The sequence below is a fragment of the Octopus sinensis genome, linkage group LG14, assembly GCF_006345805.1.
Source record: "Octopus sinensis linkage group LG14, ASM634580v1, whole genome shotgun sequence".
Classification (NCBI taxonomy): domain Eukaryota; kingdom Metazoa; phylum Mollusca; class Cephalopoda; order Octopoda; family Octopodidae; genus Octopus; species Octopus sinensis.
The window spans coordinates 44,463,520-44,478,454 of NC_043010.1; the positions used below are offsets into that span (position 1 = coordinate 44,463,520).

The 14,935-nt window shown below is 33.8% G+C and overlaps 1 protein-coding gene across 14 annotated transcripts in view; it reads right to left on the bottom strand.

Annotated features, from left to right (window-relative positions):
• LOC115219128 (protein PFC0760c) overlaps window positions 1-14,935 on the bottom strand; it is a 328,821-nt gene that overhangs the window by 287,014 nt on the left and 26,872 nt on the right. The gene's annotated exons all lie outside the window — the stretch shown is intronic.

The window sequence follows — 14,935 nt, forward strand, 5'->3', positions numbered from 1 at the left end:
TCTGTGTACCAAATATAAATTAAAGGTGCACAAGAGAATCATTAGAGTCACAGGTAGAGTGGCATAGAAGAAAGAATTCTTATGTAGCAGATGCAGAAGATTAGTTAGCAATCAGAGCACTAATGAAGGTTTCATAGAAGTTGACAGTTTCTGTTACTTAGATGATCTAATTAGCAATGGGGGTGGGGTGGACTGAAAGCATAGCAATCAATATGAGAATGGTTTGTTAAGATTCCAGGAAGCTATTACTTCTCTTGGCAACCACTAGCTCTTCTGAATGAAGAGTTGATTGTATGAAACTTGTGCACAATGTGTGATATTGCATAATAGAAAAACATCGGAATTAAATGCAGAGAATGTGTGAAGGCTGGAAAGAAATGAAGTAAGCATGTGTTGTTGGATGTGTAATGTGAGTATTGGAGCTGAAATAAAAAAACTGAGTATAACAAAAATTGTATGTAGTATGCAAGACAGAAAATTGCACTGATGCAGACATGATGCACGTATGTTGTTACAGCTGGGTAAAAGCAAAAGTTCCAAGTGATCCAAGAAGAAGGAACTTGTGGAAGAGGAAGACAGAGGAAGTTGGAGACAAACTGTTGAAGGAAGATTTCAAGACCTGAATCTTATGAAAAAGATGATGAAAGACTGCAACAAGTAGCATGGAGCTGTACTAGAAAAGAACTGTCCAAAATATGCAAACATGGGAAAAGTGGTACAGGAGGAGGAGCAGGATTGAGCAAGCTGAATAACTATGTACAAGTTTACTAGCTAGTATGAACTAATATTTTGATTTATTAATTAGAGCAAGACAAATGCCCAAGGTCATTTCAAGTCATCATACATTGAAAGCAATGATTAAATGTGTTAATTTGATACAGCTAACTAATATGTTGTTTGAATAAATGCCAAATGATTTCTTTAATGTGTAATTATAAGTTCTGTGATTTTGTAATGCCATAGCAAAATATACTGAACAATTTATCCTAATGATTTTTTAGGTAGTGTGTAGCTGGGACCACATTAACTTGTTTCCTACTCCTTTTAAGATAGCAATGTGTCATGATATTTAAGGGATATTTAGCTGGTATTTCTAGTAGACTGAGTAACTGTGTAAAGGTTTTCTCATTTTCTCTTTGACTCGTTTTGGTGGATTTCTCACTTTAATATTAATCAAGGAAGTAGGAAGTAATCACTCTCAACTTTTATAGCTGGCTGGTGACACCTCATAATGACAGGGTGAATAAGGTAATGAATAGGTAAGGGATAGCCAACTTATATTTTACAACTGGAGCTAGGTAATATTGTATTGTAATGCATCGTATTTTAGGCAAGGCACTTTTTAGTGCCTTACCTGCAGCAGAAATGAACAGAGACAGAAATCACAATTTTTAGCATACATTAAAGCTTGTTACATTTATGTATGTATGCATAAACATCTCAAACTTTAATTTCTAAAGCATAGTTTCAATCTTCATAATAACTGTGCCACATTTATATTCTAGAAATAAAGGTTACAAGTTTGATTTAACTTCAAAATATTCAGATTTGGCAAAGACTGGACAGTCAGAGATGATGTTGTCAACTGTTTCATTGTGCTGGTTGCGCATTCAGCATTTGGTGTTAAGGACTGTTTTCATTATTCTGATTTTATAGTTGTTTGTGGTCTGGCATTTGTCTTGTGCAGCAAGAATCAGTTCTTCTTTTTCTGCTTTTGGCCCAGAGCTTTTAAACCATTGTTGGCTTTTAATTAGGCTCACTTCTCCTCTGTCAAGCATGCAGGGTATTGATCTTGGAGTAATTTTTCCCTCCATTTCTTCTTTAGTAGGTTTTGTAGCTCAGTTTTTCATGTTGTTTTCTGTCTCTTTGGCCATTTCTCCTATGTTGTCATCTGAGATCAGTGTTTCAGTGTAGTTTGTTTCTGTTTTGTATTTTGTCACCTCCTTGTGCATAAAGCATTTTCTTCTTTTTCGTGTTGCTTGAGTACATGTAATAGTCTTTCATTTTTTGTTTCTAAGTATTTTTCTAGTCCATCTGTTAATTTATAGTAGTTCCCTATTGGTGTCAGGCTGCAACCTCCTGAGTGAGGTAGATATATTCTGTCTTTGTCTGCTTTGAGGAGGTGACTTCAGTTTTTTCTAAGTTTCTCAATTCTCTAATTTTCCAGATTATTATGTTCAAGCTGTAATTTACAACTGGTATGACTAGTGTGTTTATTCCTATTATCTTATTTTTAGCATTGAGTTCAGTGTGACTCTTCTCTCTTAATTTTCTCTTTCATTTCTGTGTGTTTTATTTTCACTCTTTTGTCTATTCCTAGATATTTGAATGGAATAGATGAAATAGCTAAGATACAACACACAGAAATTATCATTATTATTATTAAGTTGGCAAGCTGGCAGAATTGTTAACATGTCAAACAAAATTTTCAGCAGCATTTATTCTAGCTTTACATTTCTAAGTTCAAATTCCACTGAGATTGACTTTGCCTGTCATCCTCTGGGGATTGTTAAAATAGGTACCAGTTGAGTACTGGTGTCAATGTAATCAACTAGCCCCCTCCCACAAAATTTCAGGCCTTGTGCTTATAGTAGAATGAATTATTAATATCTAAGATCTATGTAACACATACAATTCAAATGCAAGATTTCTCTCATTCCCTCTCTTATACACTCACAGATATTCTCAATACCACCAATTACAAAGATTTTTCTTATCTTTTTTTATTTTTTCGTTTAGTTTCTCACCAAAGGTTTCAGAAATTGTTGCACATTTATACCAAGACTAATATAAATTTATGGTCATTAAGTAACTAGAGAATCCTGAACAGTTCACTAAATGTCTTGGTTGCTTGACTGATCCTGATGAGTCAAAGACATTGAGTGGAGATGAGTCAGTCACGTCTGTTAAAGAAATGCAATTTCAAGAATGAGTGGGAGTGGAGGAAGAGGCAGGGTTACAAGATAGGTTATTAGCAATAAAATCTTGACAAATAGAGCACAATGATGTATACTGTTTGGGTGTGATGGTAGAGCAAATAAATAAATAAATAAATGAAAGAAAATTTATGAACAAATTTGGAATCAACAGATATATTGCCTACTACCATCACTGGCATGGCCACAAAGGGCCATCACTGATGTGTGAAAATATTTTATATCTCTGACTAAAGAAATTAAATGTTATGTTGAAGCACCACGTTTTCCATTGTTGATAATACTACATTTTTTAACCCAAAATATCTCTTAAAAATTTACCTTGCATCCTAGAGGACAACAACAGTTATATTTTTCACAAGCCAATTTGAACTGCAGATATCTCTCTTTTACTCTTTTACTTGTTTCAGTCATTTGACTGCGGCCATGCTGGAGCATCGCCTTTAGTCGAGCAAATCGACCCCGGGACTTATTCTTTGTAAGCCCAGTACTTATTCTATCGGTCTCTTTTGCCGAACCACTAAGTGACGGGGATGTAAACACACCAGCATCGGTTGTCAAGCAATGCTAGGGGGACAAACACAGACACACAAACACATACACACATACATATATATATACATATATACGACAGGCTTCTTTCAGTTTCCATCTACCAAATCCACTCACAAGGCATTGGTCGGCCTGGGGCTACAGCAGAAGACACTTGCCCAAGATGCCACGCAGTGGGACTGAACCCGGAACCATGTAGTTGGTTAGCAAGCTACTTACCACACAGTACTGTGCCTAAACATAAAAGAAAAGATGCAGGATATAACTGACCACCAGGATCTCTGTTGCTAAGCCACTAACAAAGCACCTCAGTAAAATATGTGAAACTGCTTAGATCTTATTTTTTATGTTTATATCCCACCCACTTTAATTTTTTTAAATTTTGAAGTCAAAATTAGGACGTCTTCAATATTGCAACACTAAGAAATGTGATACTGAACTAATTTCTATGTTAAAAGAGGGCAAACCATCAATTGCATAGTTAGTATTATGCATTCTATCACCACTGCTGTATTATATTCAAGGTTAGAATTTAATTAGGAACCAAATTTCACTTGCTTTTAACTAAGTACTACACAGCGGTATAGTCCACCAATGCAAAAAGTAGTGATATATAATTGATTTCCAACACTGGCACAAAACAATACATTTTGTGGGGAGAGTATAACCAATCACCTCACTCCCATTGTGAAGGTGTATGACTTAGTGGTTAAGATGCTGCACTCACAATAGCAAAAATTGTGATTTTGATTCCTGGACCATGTAGTGCATTGTGTTCTTGAGCAAAACACTTCATTTCCCATTGGTCAAGTTCACTCAGCTGTAAATAATGAAATTATTTCATATATTTCTTTATTGTCAACAGGGGGCAAAACATAGAGGGGACAAACAAGGACAGACAAAGGGATTATGTCAATTACATCAACCCCAGTATGAAACTGGTACTTATTTAATCGACCCCAAAAGGATGAAAGGCAAAGTCAGCCTCAGCGGAATTTGAACTCAGAACGTAACAGCAGACGAAATACCACTAAGCATTTCACCCGACGCGCTAACGATTCTGCCAGCTCACCTGTAATAAGCATATAATTACCAGAAACAAAAAGGAAATTTAGAATGCTATTGACTTTGTTGGTAATTAGTTTCTTTCTACATCAACAGAAAATTTTATGTATGCATAAGAAATACTATACTGTATTGAAATAAAATATTAAATTTGAATGTGAAAAGGTGTTAAAAAATGAGGTTAACATAACCTGTTTAATGTATAATGTTAAATTGTATGCAAGGTACAGAGAAAGTGCACCGAGAAAGTTGCTGAGCATTAAAGACATCATGAGACGAAGTGTGCAAAAGAGACAATTGCGTTGATACGGACATGTGATGCATGTTGAATGTGAAAAAGTGTTGTATGCTGCTGGTAAAGGGTATCTGTTAGAAGAGAAACACTGAAGAAAATATGCAAAAATGATAATAAACCTCCAGATATTGGGTTATACAGAATTGATAATGACAGAGTAAGCTGATTGGTGGATATGCTGTATGTAGACCCATCTAGTATATACCAGCATAAAAATAAAGATATCAAAACATGCTGGTAGTAACAATAAAGATGAGGATATTTGCTACTGATGATGGCACACATACCTTGGAAGTAAGTGCTTAACCACACAGCCACACCTACACTTGTAATGCAATTCAGAGGCAACAATTCTAACTGAGAAGTGGGGAAAACAGTGTTTCACAGCAACCTAGTCTACCAGCCACACCGTAAAAAATTTGAAGCATGAATCACTCTAATATTCCTATTCACAATATACTGATAACAATATTGACATGAGGGTAACAGGAATTCAATTCAAACTAAAATGCAAATCAATAAAAAAAAAAAACAGACACGCACAAAAGGAAGTTTGTTTTGTGCACCATACATTGACAACAACAACAACTATTATTGATAGTGTAAGCAACAACAGATAATATTATAACTGTTATGTCAGCTGTGACAATCAGCACTGACTGAAGAAGAGAAAAAAGAAGGAAAACTACAAACATAACACCACAAACAATAACAAGACGACTGTTTTATATCTGTACTAGCTGGGCTCCATGCCGTCTAAAATGACGGCTAATTGTATTATTTTAAATATAAATAAGGTACAAAACCAAGTTTTTAGTTTAATTCTTTTATTACCAAATTTTTTTTTGTGAAAAATCTCTCCACAACTAACATCCCTTGACTGCTTGTTTCCTTCAAAAGAATTTAAAAGTTTTCCTTCCTTCTTGTACGACTTAAGGCCACATAAAGCTGGCCGTGACTAAATACAGGATAGAATATGGATGGTAAATCAAATTAATACATTTGTCAATGTTATCCAGTGGTTGTCTTTTGAGATGTGACATCGATCATCATTTGTTACTGAAAGAACGCTGATTCACACATACAAATGCTCATATACTTCCCTTGTACACGCACACACATACACTCACACAGATTTGAAACGCTGTTTGATTTTTCTTTGATTTTATATTGAGAACTGATAAATACCAGTTCCTCAACAAAAAAATGTATTAGTGAAATTTTTAGCCTATCCACACTCATACATTCCTAATGAGAAGACAAAGTTTTGCATCCATATAATTCTTTCTTTACCATGGTGCTGGACAAATTGGAAAACTTTAAGACCACTAGGATTTAATTAAAACGTTACAAGCTCATTAACTAATCATGCCCTTTTGCAATCACTGCCCATCCCCATGAGAAATACTGGTTAGTTACCTTCTATCTTTTATTGCTATTATTATTATTATTATTATTATACTTGTTTCAGTTATTGGACTGTGACTATGCTTAGGATTTAGTCAAACAAATCAATCCCAAGTACATAATATTTTTTTTAAAGTGTGATACTTATTCTATTGATCTCTTTTACTGAACTGCTAAGTTATGGGGATATAAACAAACCAACACCCATTGTCAAGTAATGGTAGCGGATAAACACTAACATGTGCACACACACAGATATATATGTGTGTGTGTGTGTGCCTATATATATATATATATATATATATATCTGTAAATATTGAACAATGAGAATGAGTGCTCAGCACCACATTGATGAATAAAGATTCTTTATTTGTGGATTAAGGCTACCATTAGTTTCATTTTAAAAGGCCCTTAACAATTATCAAGTCTATCACATGGAACATCAGTGTTCATCTCCATTTTGAAACCAATGGTAGCCTTTATCTACAAATAAAGTACACACACACACTCACGATAGGTTTCTTTTAGTTTCAGCTTACTAAATATGCTTATAAGGGTTTGGTTGGCCCAGAGCTATAATAGAAGACATTTGCCAAAAATGTGCCATGCAGTGGAATAAAAATGTAAGAGATATTTGATTAGTACAGTTAATACTACAAGTCTGTGGGTTATATTATTCAGTTAGTACAGATCTATGACTAATCTGTTCTACACCACCAAGAGCTGTAATCTGATATTCAGCTATAGGTTTTAACCTTTAGTATCTGCTTAGATTTATGATTAGGACATTGAAAGTTAATTGTCTTGACTATGAAAACAATAAATAACTGTTGACAGGATACAAAATAGCTACAACTCATTTACTTGCCCAATACCTTATCCATTCAACAAAATACTAATTCTCTTGCAGGTCTTCTCCTAAGTACATCAGTCATAGAGGCATTTAGATGTTATTACTCAGAGGCAGCTTAGCATCACTGCTCCAAGATTAAAATACAGCTTTGTTTTCTCTGCTGGAATATGAAAAGCTCTCTTTGGCAATGTTACCAAAGAGAAATATCCACTGCTTTGACTATGTTCTATAGTTATTATAAGCATTGGATTGTATTATGGTTAGTATAGTTGTTGTTTAGCCTTTGCTTAGTCCTGATTGATCAGACCTATAGTCAAACGCATTATAGCCATGACTATCCCATTATTTTATACATCAATGACTACTGAGTTGTCCTTTTTCTTAACGCAGAATGATTTTGAGAGATTTAGTTGCTATTATTGGCAGGTTGAGCAACCACACAGAGATTCCTTGTTTTGCTCTAGTTATTAGTGTACAGTCATGGAGTAAACCAGGAATGTGGAAGAAGAGGATGAAAAAGTGTACAAAGAGAAAGAGAAGACAAAACAGAGAAAGAGATTGAGGGAGGGAAATAAAAGCAAACTTGAGAGAGTGAGAGGATGGAAAGAATTAGAGAAAATAAAGGGGAAAATGGTATAGATTTATCAGATATAATTGGGTAATGGGAGGTGGATAGAGTAGTGTAGCAGAGGAAGAAAGATCCCTGAACAAATAAATGAAATTGGTGAAAAAAATAGGATTGAATATCTAATGAAAGGCAATAACAGTAAATAAAGTGGTGAGATGGAATATACGATTGATTTGATCAAGGTCAAATAAACAACAATGATTTTAGAGTTTATTTTTATAAAAAGATTGTAAAAGGATTGTGTAAAATAAAGAATCTTTAGATTTGTTGCAAAATAAGGATCATAATAAGGTATATCTTTTTCATTTTTTCCCTTTCAAATGTTTTATTTGAAGATAGTTTAAATCAAAATTATGCAGTATAGAAGAACTATAGGATAAAGTGGGAATATCTCACAAGAATACTAGGAAAAGTCCTGAATGAGAAAGAGAGAGACAGATAAAATGAGAAAGAGAGAGAAGGAAGAAAGAAAAAAGACAAATATGCAATAAAAGATAAATAAATAGAGTAAAAGAAAGTCAATAAGCATACAATGGATCCAATTAAGTAGCCTACTTTAAATATCTTTCACAGAAATGTTTACTGTCACAGAAGATACAAATAAATTAATCATTAGATACCACTTAATCAATATTCTCTCTTAATTGGACAGAACAGAGAATCCCAACTACATATCAAAACACAAATTGACATCATTAAACCTTATCAGAGCAATCTTCTTCACAATAGGTTTTCTTGGAAACAGTAATTTTCACTGATGCAATTCGTACCTTTAAACTTTACAATGACAAATAAGATTTCCTTTCAGAAAATACATTTTAAAAGCGTTCTTTTTCTCTACGGGTTTTTATTTTTTATCTTTCAGTTTTTCAATAAATCATTCCTAAATTACTGGTTGGAATGGTTACAGTATTTATTTTTGTACAGCTGCATTCCAAAATAAAAATACAGAACAAACACTATAGGTTCCATTAAATAGAATTTCTATCTCACCAATCTCAGGAAGCCTTTACAAAAGTCATGGGCACAGCCACCCACCAGACTAAACTGTAAAAATGATCAAATAGATTAATGAGAATACTAGACCCTGTATTAACCAATTCTAAGGTTGCTTCAGCTGTAAGCATTTTGAATTATCATTTCTTAATACTATTTTAAATGAAAATTCAGTGACTCAAAAGGGAGCACTTTTATTGCTGAAATTTGAAACCAATAATTAATCACCAATTTTATCAGGTATTGACATGTGGTGAAGAAATTCATTTAGGCAACCACACGGTTTGGGGTTCAATCCTGCTGTGTCCTTTATTAAGGCCGCAGGTTGACCAAGTGTCCTTTTTTAAGGCCTCGGGTTGATCAATGCCTTTTGAGTGAAATTTGGTTAACAAAAGCTTTATAAAAGCCTATCATATGCATGTACATGTTTGCATGTGCACATGTGTACATGAGTTTATCTCAAAGTGTACTTACTTGATATCTCTTTAGCAGCAACATTGTCCTAAGTTTGGTAGAAAGATGTGCTCAAGACAAATGGAATAAAGTACTTCACTTGGAAACAAGTAAGGGTTGGATCAATGAGGACATCCAGCCAGACAATGCTACCTCAAGAAGTCTTGACCAACCCATACCAACACAGAAAAAAGCTAATGTGAAAGTGATGAGGATGATGATAATGAATATGCTGAAAGAGCACTGTTAACTGTATCAACCCTGTACATTACAAATATTTATTTTGTCAACTTTGCAGAGATTAAAGGCAAAATCAAGACCCACAGGATTTGAACTCAAAATATAAAGGGCTGTAACTAAATAACACAAGGTAGAGGGTCACGGCAAAAGGTTACAGTTGATTGGATTGATCCAGTATATGACTGGTATTTACTTTATCAACCTTGGTAATGACTGAGCCAACTGTAAAGAGATGCAACTGCTGTATTTTCTGGCATATAATTTTTTAAAACACCAAGACAACACTGGAGGACCAAAAATTCTATGTGAAATACAGCATAATTTGGAAAGATAGTGACTATGTATGAATGTTTTACATTACATGTTTATATACTACATTGAATTGTATGCCAGATAATATATTAAATTTTGTAAAATATTCATTTATAACTAGTAATAATGATTTTTTGACACTGTGACAGGCATTTGGAAGATACTTTATTTTATCAATCCCAGAAGGATAAAAAGCAAGGCTGACTTAACATCACAAAACCTTTGTGCTATCCTTCAGCCTACTACTTATGCTGATTACTACAAATGGCCATGAATTTTGGCAGGAAGTAATAATTAATGACAACAACCTTAGTATTTTACATTCTTACCTCCAGGAAAATGAAAAACAAAATCACATCACCCAATGTTAATTGAACTCAGAACTACTACTCTACACCACCACCACCACCACCACCAACAACAACAACAACTTTTCTTTTGTAGGAGAATAGGTCATTGTGTACTATTTAATGGACCCAGCAGGATAAAAGACAATATAAACAACAGCAGAATTTCAACTCATAAACACAAAACAAAATGATAGATAGAGACTGTAGGGTTCTCTCTATTGTTGGAACCAGAACAAAAAAAAAAGAACAATAACAAAGATTTATTTGAAAAAGGGAGAAGGAAGACAATTTGTGTAGAGAATAAGGGGAATGTAATCAAATGTATCAGTCTCTGGTAGTCTAATGATAGTCTATTCAACTAAGTATGGCAAAGCTGACTCCTTTGAGATTTCAACAATAATAACTACAATAATTTCTCTGTGCAAGGTACTACTACTACTACTACTACTACAACAACGACAACAACAACAATAATGGATATGACAAAAAAAAATGTATATACAAAACTGTAGAAGCTATACCTGGACCCTCAACACTACACAGCCCACATCATATGCAAGACACTATAAATTCAATAGTGCACCCCAAATAAAACAATTCACAAATACTGAAGGCTGGATATAGTAACCTTTAGGAGGGACAAACAAGAGTGCCTAATAATTGACATAGCAGTGCCAGAAGATCAATGTATCATCATGAAAGAAAGAGAAAAGGTTGATAAATATGGAAACCTGAGAATTGAGATCATTAAGATGTGGCAGCTATGAGAGTCAAACAAAGGTTATCCCAATAGTTATTGGAGCATTGGGTTCAATACCACCCAATATGAAAAAACATCTGGAAACTTTAGAAATATCCTACAATCTAGGTGTATTGCAAAAGTTGGCATTACTTGAAAATGTATGCATATTGCATAAAATACTGTCTGTCTGAGATCCTTGTTGTGACTTGACAAACAATACAACCTCATGATATTGTATACTGTGTGATGTCTATAATAATAATAGTGATAATACTATTATTATTATAGACATCTGAGGTCCTTGTTGTGACTTGACAAACAGTACAACCTCATGATATTGTATACTGTGTGACGTCTATAATAATAATAGTGATAATACTATTATTATTATAGACATCTGAGGTCCTTGTTGTGACTTCACAAACAGTACAACCTCATGATATTGTATTGTGTGCGACGTCTATAATAATTCTATAGGACTGAACCTGGAACCATCCAGTTGGGAAGCAAACTCTGATAGACATTTCTATCCATCTGACTAAAACATCACCAGAAAAGAGATGGAGAATGTATCAAAGTCCAAGGATCTTGAAATTGAAATAAGCAGGATGTGGGGTTTAAAAGTGAAGTTAGTGCCAATAATAATTGGAGCATTAGGTATGATAATAAAAAAAGAATAGCAAGAACAAAAATAGAAAAACAAATCAGGGTTTACAATTTTACACGCAGTCCAAAGATTGCCTGGCTATCACACTCCACACTAGTCACTTTCAGCTGAATAGCAGAGCTCAAACTACACTCTTTGCCTATAACACATACTCTTACAAAATCAATATTTGACACTATTATACCAACAACTCTCACAATTCACATTTTACACAATTACCATCCATTAACATAACACAACACATACAACATATACAGAACAGAATCACCACCTGACACCAAAACACATCATCCTCGTTATACAATACATGAAACACAAACACCAACCAACATATTCTACACAACAGACAAAAGACTAAAATAACACTAGAAACAACATAACAAACACTCCACAACAATGCAATACTGTTCTAAATCTTTAAAACACAATACTGCACATATCACAGGTATATGGAGGTGTACCTGGTGGAAAAGTTATAGTCAACACAAAACAGATGAAAACATCATGATGATGATGTTGATTTCTTAGATACAAAACCAGAAAATTTGGAGCAAGTAGGTAATTAAACCACCCTCAGTACTTGGTTTAAAAGAATGTAATAAGTAATGTGATTAAACCATTCCTGGACTAATTTCACTGACCACCAATGGACGAAAAAGTAAAGGTGGTCACAGTGAAATTGAAACTCAGATTTAAACTATATACTGTGAGACTCATTTAATCTGGTTATTCTAATAATGGCTTCAGATTTTGGCACAAAGCCAGCAATTTTGGGGTATGGGATAAGTAGAACACACTGATCCCTGTGCTTGACTGGTTCTTATCTTATTGACCCCGAAAGGATGAAAAGCAAAGTTGACCTCTGCAGAATTTGAACTCAGAATGTAAAGACAAACAAAATTCTGCTAAGCATTTTACCTGGCATGCTGAAGATTCTGCCAGCTTGCCACCTTTCTGATTATCCCAATAATACTTTCAATAATGATTCCTTATATAATAATGTCTCTGTTATAATAAAACAGAAACAAATGGAAAATATTAAAAGAAAAAGAAAAACATGAAAAAGATGATATGGTAAATCTAAAGTGTGAGTAGGAAGCTTTGTATATAATCAATATTCTATCATGGTTCCAGAAGAAAACAGAATTGGAACATTTTAGCAATGTCTCTAGAGAGCAGATTTATAAATTTTGATTGGAATTTCTCAAACCAAAAATTTTTTGAAGAATTTTATCTATATAAAAAAAAAACTCATAAGACTACAAAGAGACAACCATCTTATCTCAAGCAGCCTAGAATTAGTAAACCTGGTAACTATACCAGCCATTACAACTGAGCTGGTGGTTGTTGCTATTGTTATGGTTGCCTTAATAACAAGTCCAGTATTGCAATTTTGATTTGAAGTTGCAAAAAAGTTTCAACTTGAATTGACTTGAGATTTGAAGCTTCAGGGGAAGAATTTAGTAAAGAGGACAACTTTGAGTGAGTTTAGTAGAGCAATCTGCATTCCATTTGGAATATAGCTCCACATCGAACATGTAGCTTCAATGGAACCCAACAGAGCTACTAGCAATGTGTATGGAAAAGTGTGTCAATACCTCAAAACAGATACAGAAAACAGATGGCAGAAACACAAAACACTAACTGTGTTTGAAAATTATACAGGCATAATAATATAGGACACATCTAAATAATGTATTAACAGAGAAATAGAGGTAAACAACTCAAATGTTATTGTTAATTGGCAAATGACTTCTTAGAGATATTTCAAGTCCAGTCGGCAGAAATAGGGTTACAAAGCTTACTGAGACGGAATAGTGGACAAAATTCTTTACAATATATTTTATACTTAGAAAATTCTTATGTTTATAGCCAAAGTGAGCTTAAGTAGTATAGAATGAACTAGAGATGCAATAACAGAAGAAAGTTACTCAACATACATCTAGCCACCCAATTTCAATTGCTTCAAAAAACAAATTTTTTGCAAGAACTACCAACTTAAGAAAAAAGTGAAAATATTATAACATCTCAGCTTAAAGATTGGTCCCTAGATAGCATATAATAATCTTGCCATCATTTTCTAAGACAAAAATTGCTGCAGCTATGAATTGATATAATGATAAATGAATATTGTCATATAAAATTAAAATGAAAAAGCTGAAGAATTATATCAACTGAACATTAACACTGTTAAAGGATGTGGCTACCATCTCAAATGGGCAGGTTCAGTTCTATTGTGCAGAACCTTAGACAAGTGTCTTCTACTATAGCCTTGGGCTGATCAAAGCCTTGTGAGTTGATTTGGTAGATAGAAACTGAAAGAAGCTTGTTGGGTGTGTGTATATATATATATATATATATATAAGAGTGTGTGTCTTTGTCTGTGGTTGTCTTCTACCATTGTCTAACAACCAGTGTTGGTGTCTTTACATCCCTGTAACTTAGCAGTTTGGCAAAAAAGACCAAAATAAGTACTGGGGTTGATTCATTCAACTAAACTATTCAAAGTGGTGCCCCAGCCTGGCCACAGTTTAATGAGTAAAACAAATAAAAAGATGTGTATCTGAGAGAGAGAATCAATAAAAGTGAATAAATTCAGCATGTTAAAGAACCCATTCAAAAGAAACATATTGATTTAAAATGATCCTAAAAAGCAAAATTAAATTCCATAAATAAAATGGAAATAACTAATCTAGTAGTCCCAGCGGCAAGCTACAACAAACTACAACTTTAATGTGAAATAAGGAATGTGCAACAAATGAGAGAGAGAGAGAGAGAGAGAGAGAGAAAATAAAATTTAACAAAATTTAGACTACCTAATCAAAAAGCTGACATTTTTTGCATGTGTATTTTTAGAATGATGACAGAGACATTGAACAACATAAAGATTGTTTGTAAAACTGGAACAGTAGAACTAGACACTTGTCCTTAAAAGAAAACAAGACAGTCTTATAATAATAATTTGTAAAACAAGACAGAAACAACAGTTACACTTTATATACAAAATAGCACAAAAATATTTAGCAGAAATAGGTACTCCGCCTATAAATTCCTCAGAGAGAACACACACATCATTAAACATGCATACACTGTAAAAAAAGATAGATGCAATGAAAAGAGTTAAAGGATTGATCTGTTATCTTTTACTTGTTACAACCATTGGACTGCAGATATTGAATATACTAGACATTGATTTTGTGCAGCTAGAGATTGAAATATGTGGAATATAGACACAAGAGTAGTCTTAATCATTACAGGAGTGATGGGTGTTGTGAGGAATAGTATAGAAAAGAGAACTGAACAGTTTCTGGAGAAACTTTTAATAAAAGTCTCAAAACCAGAGTTTCTAGTGTTCAGCCATGCTGGGGCACCAAGTTGAAGGGTTTTAGTTGAATAAATCAAACCCAGTACTTGCATTTTTTAAAGCCTGGTAGGTACT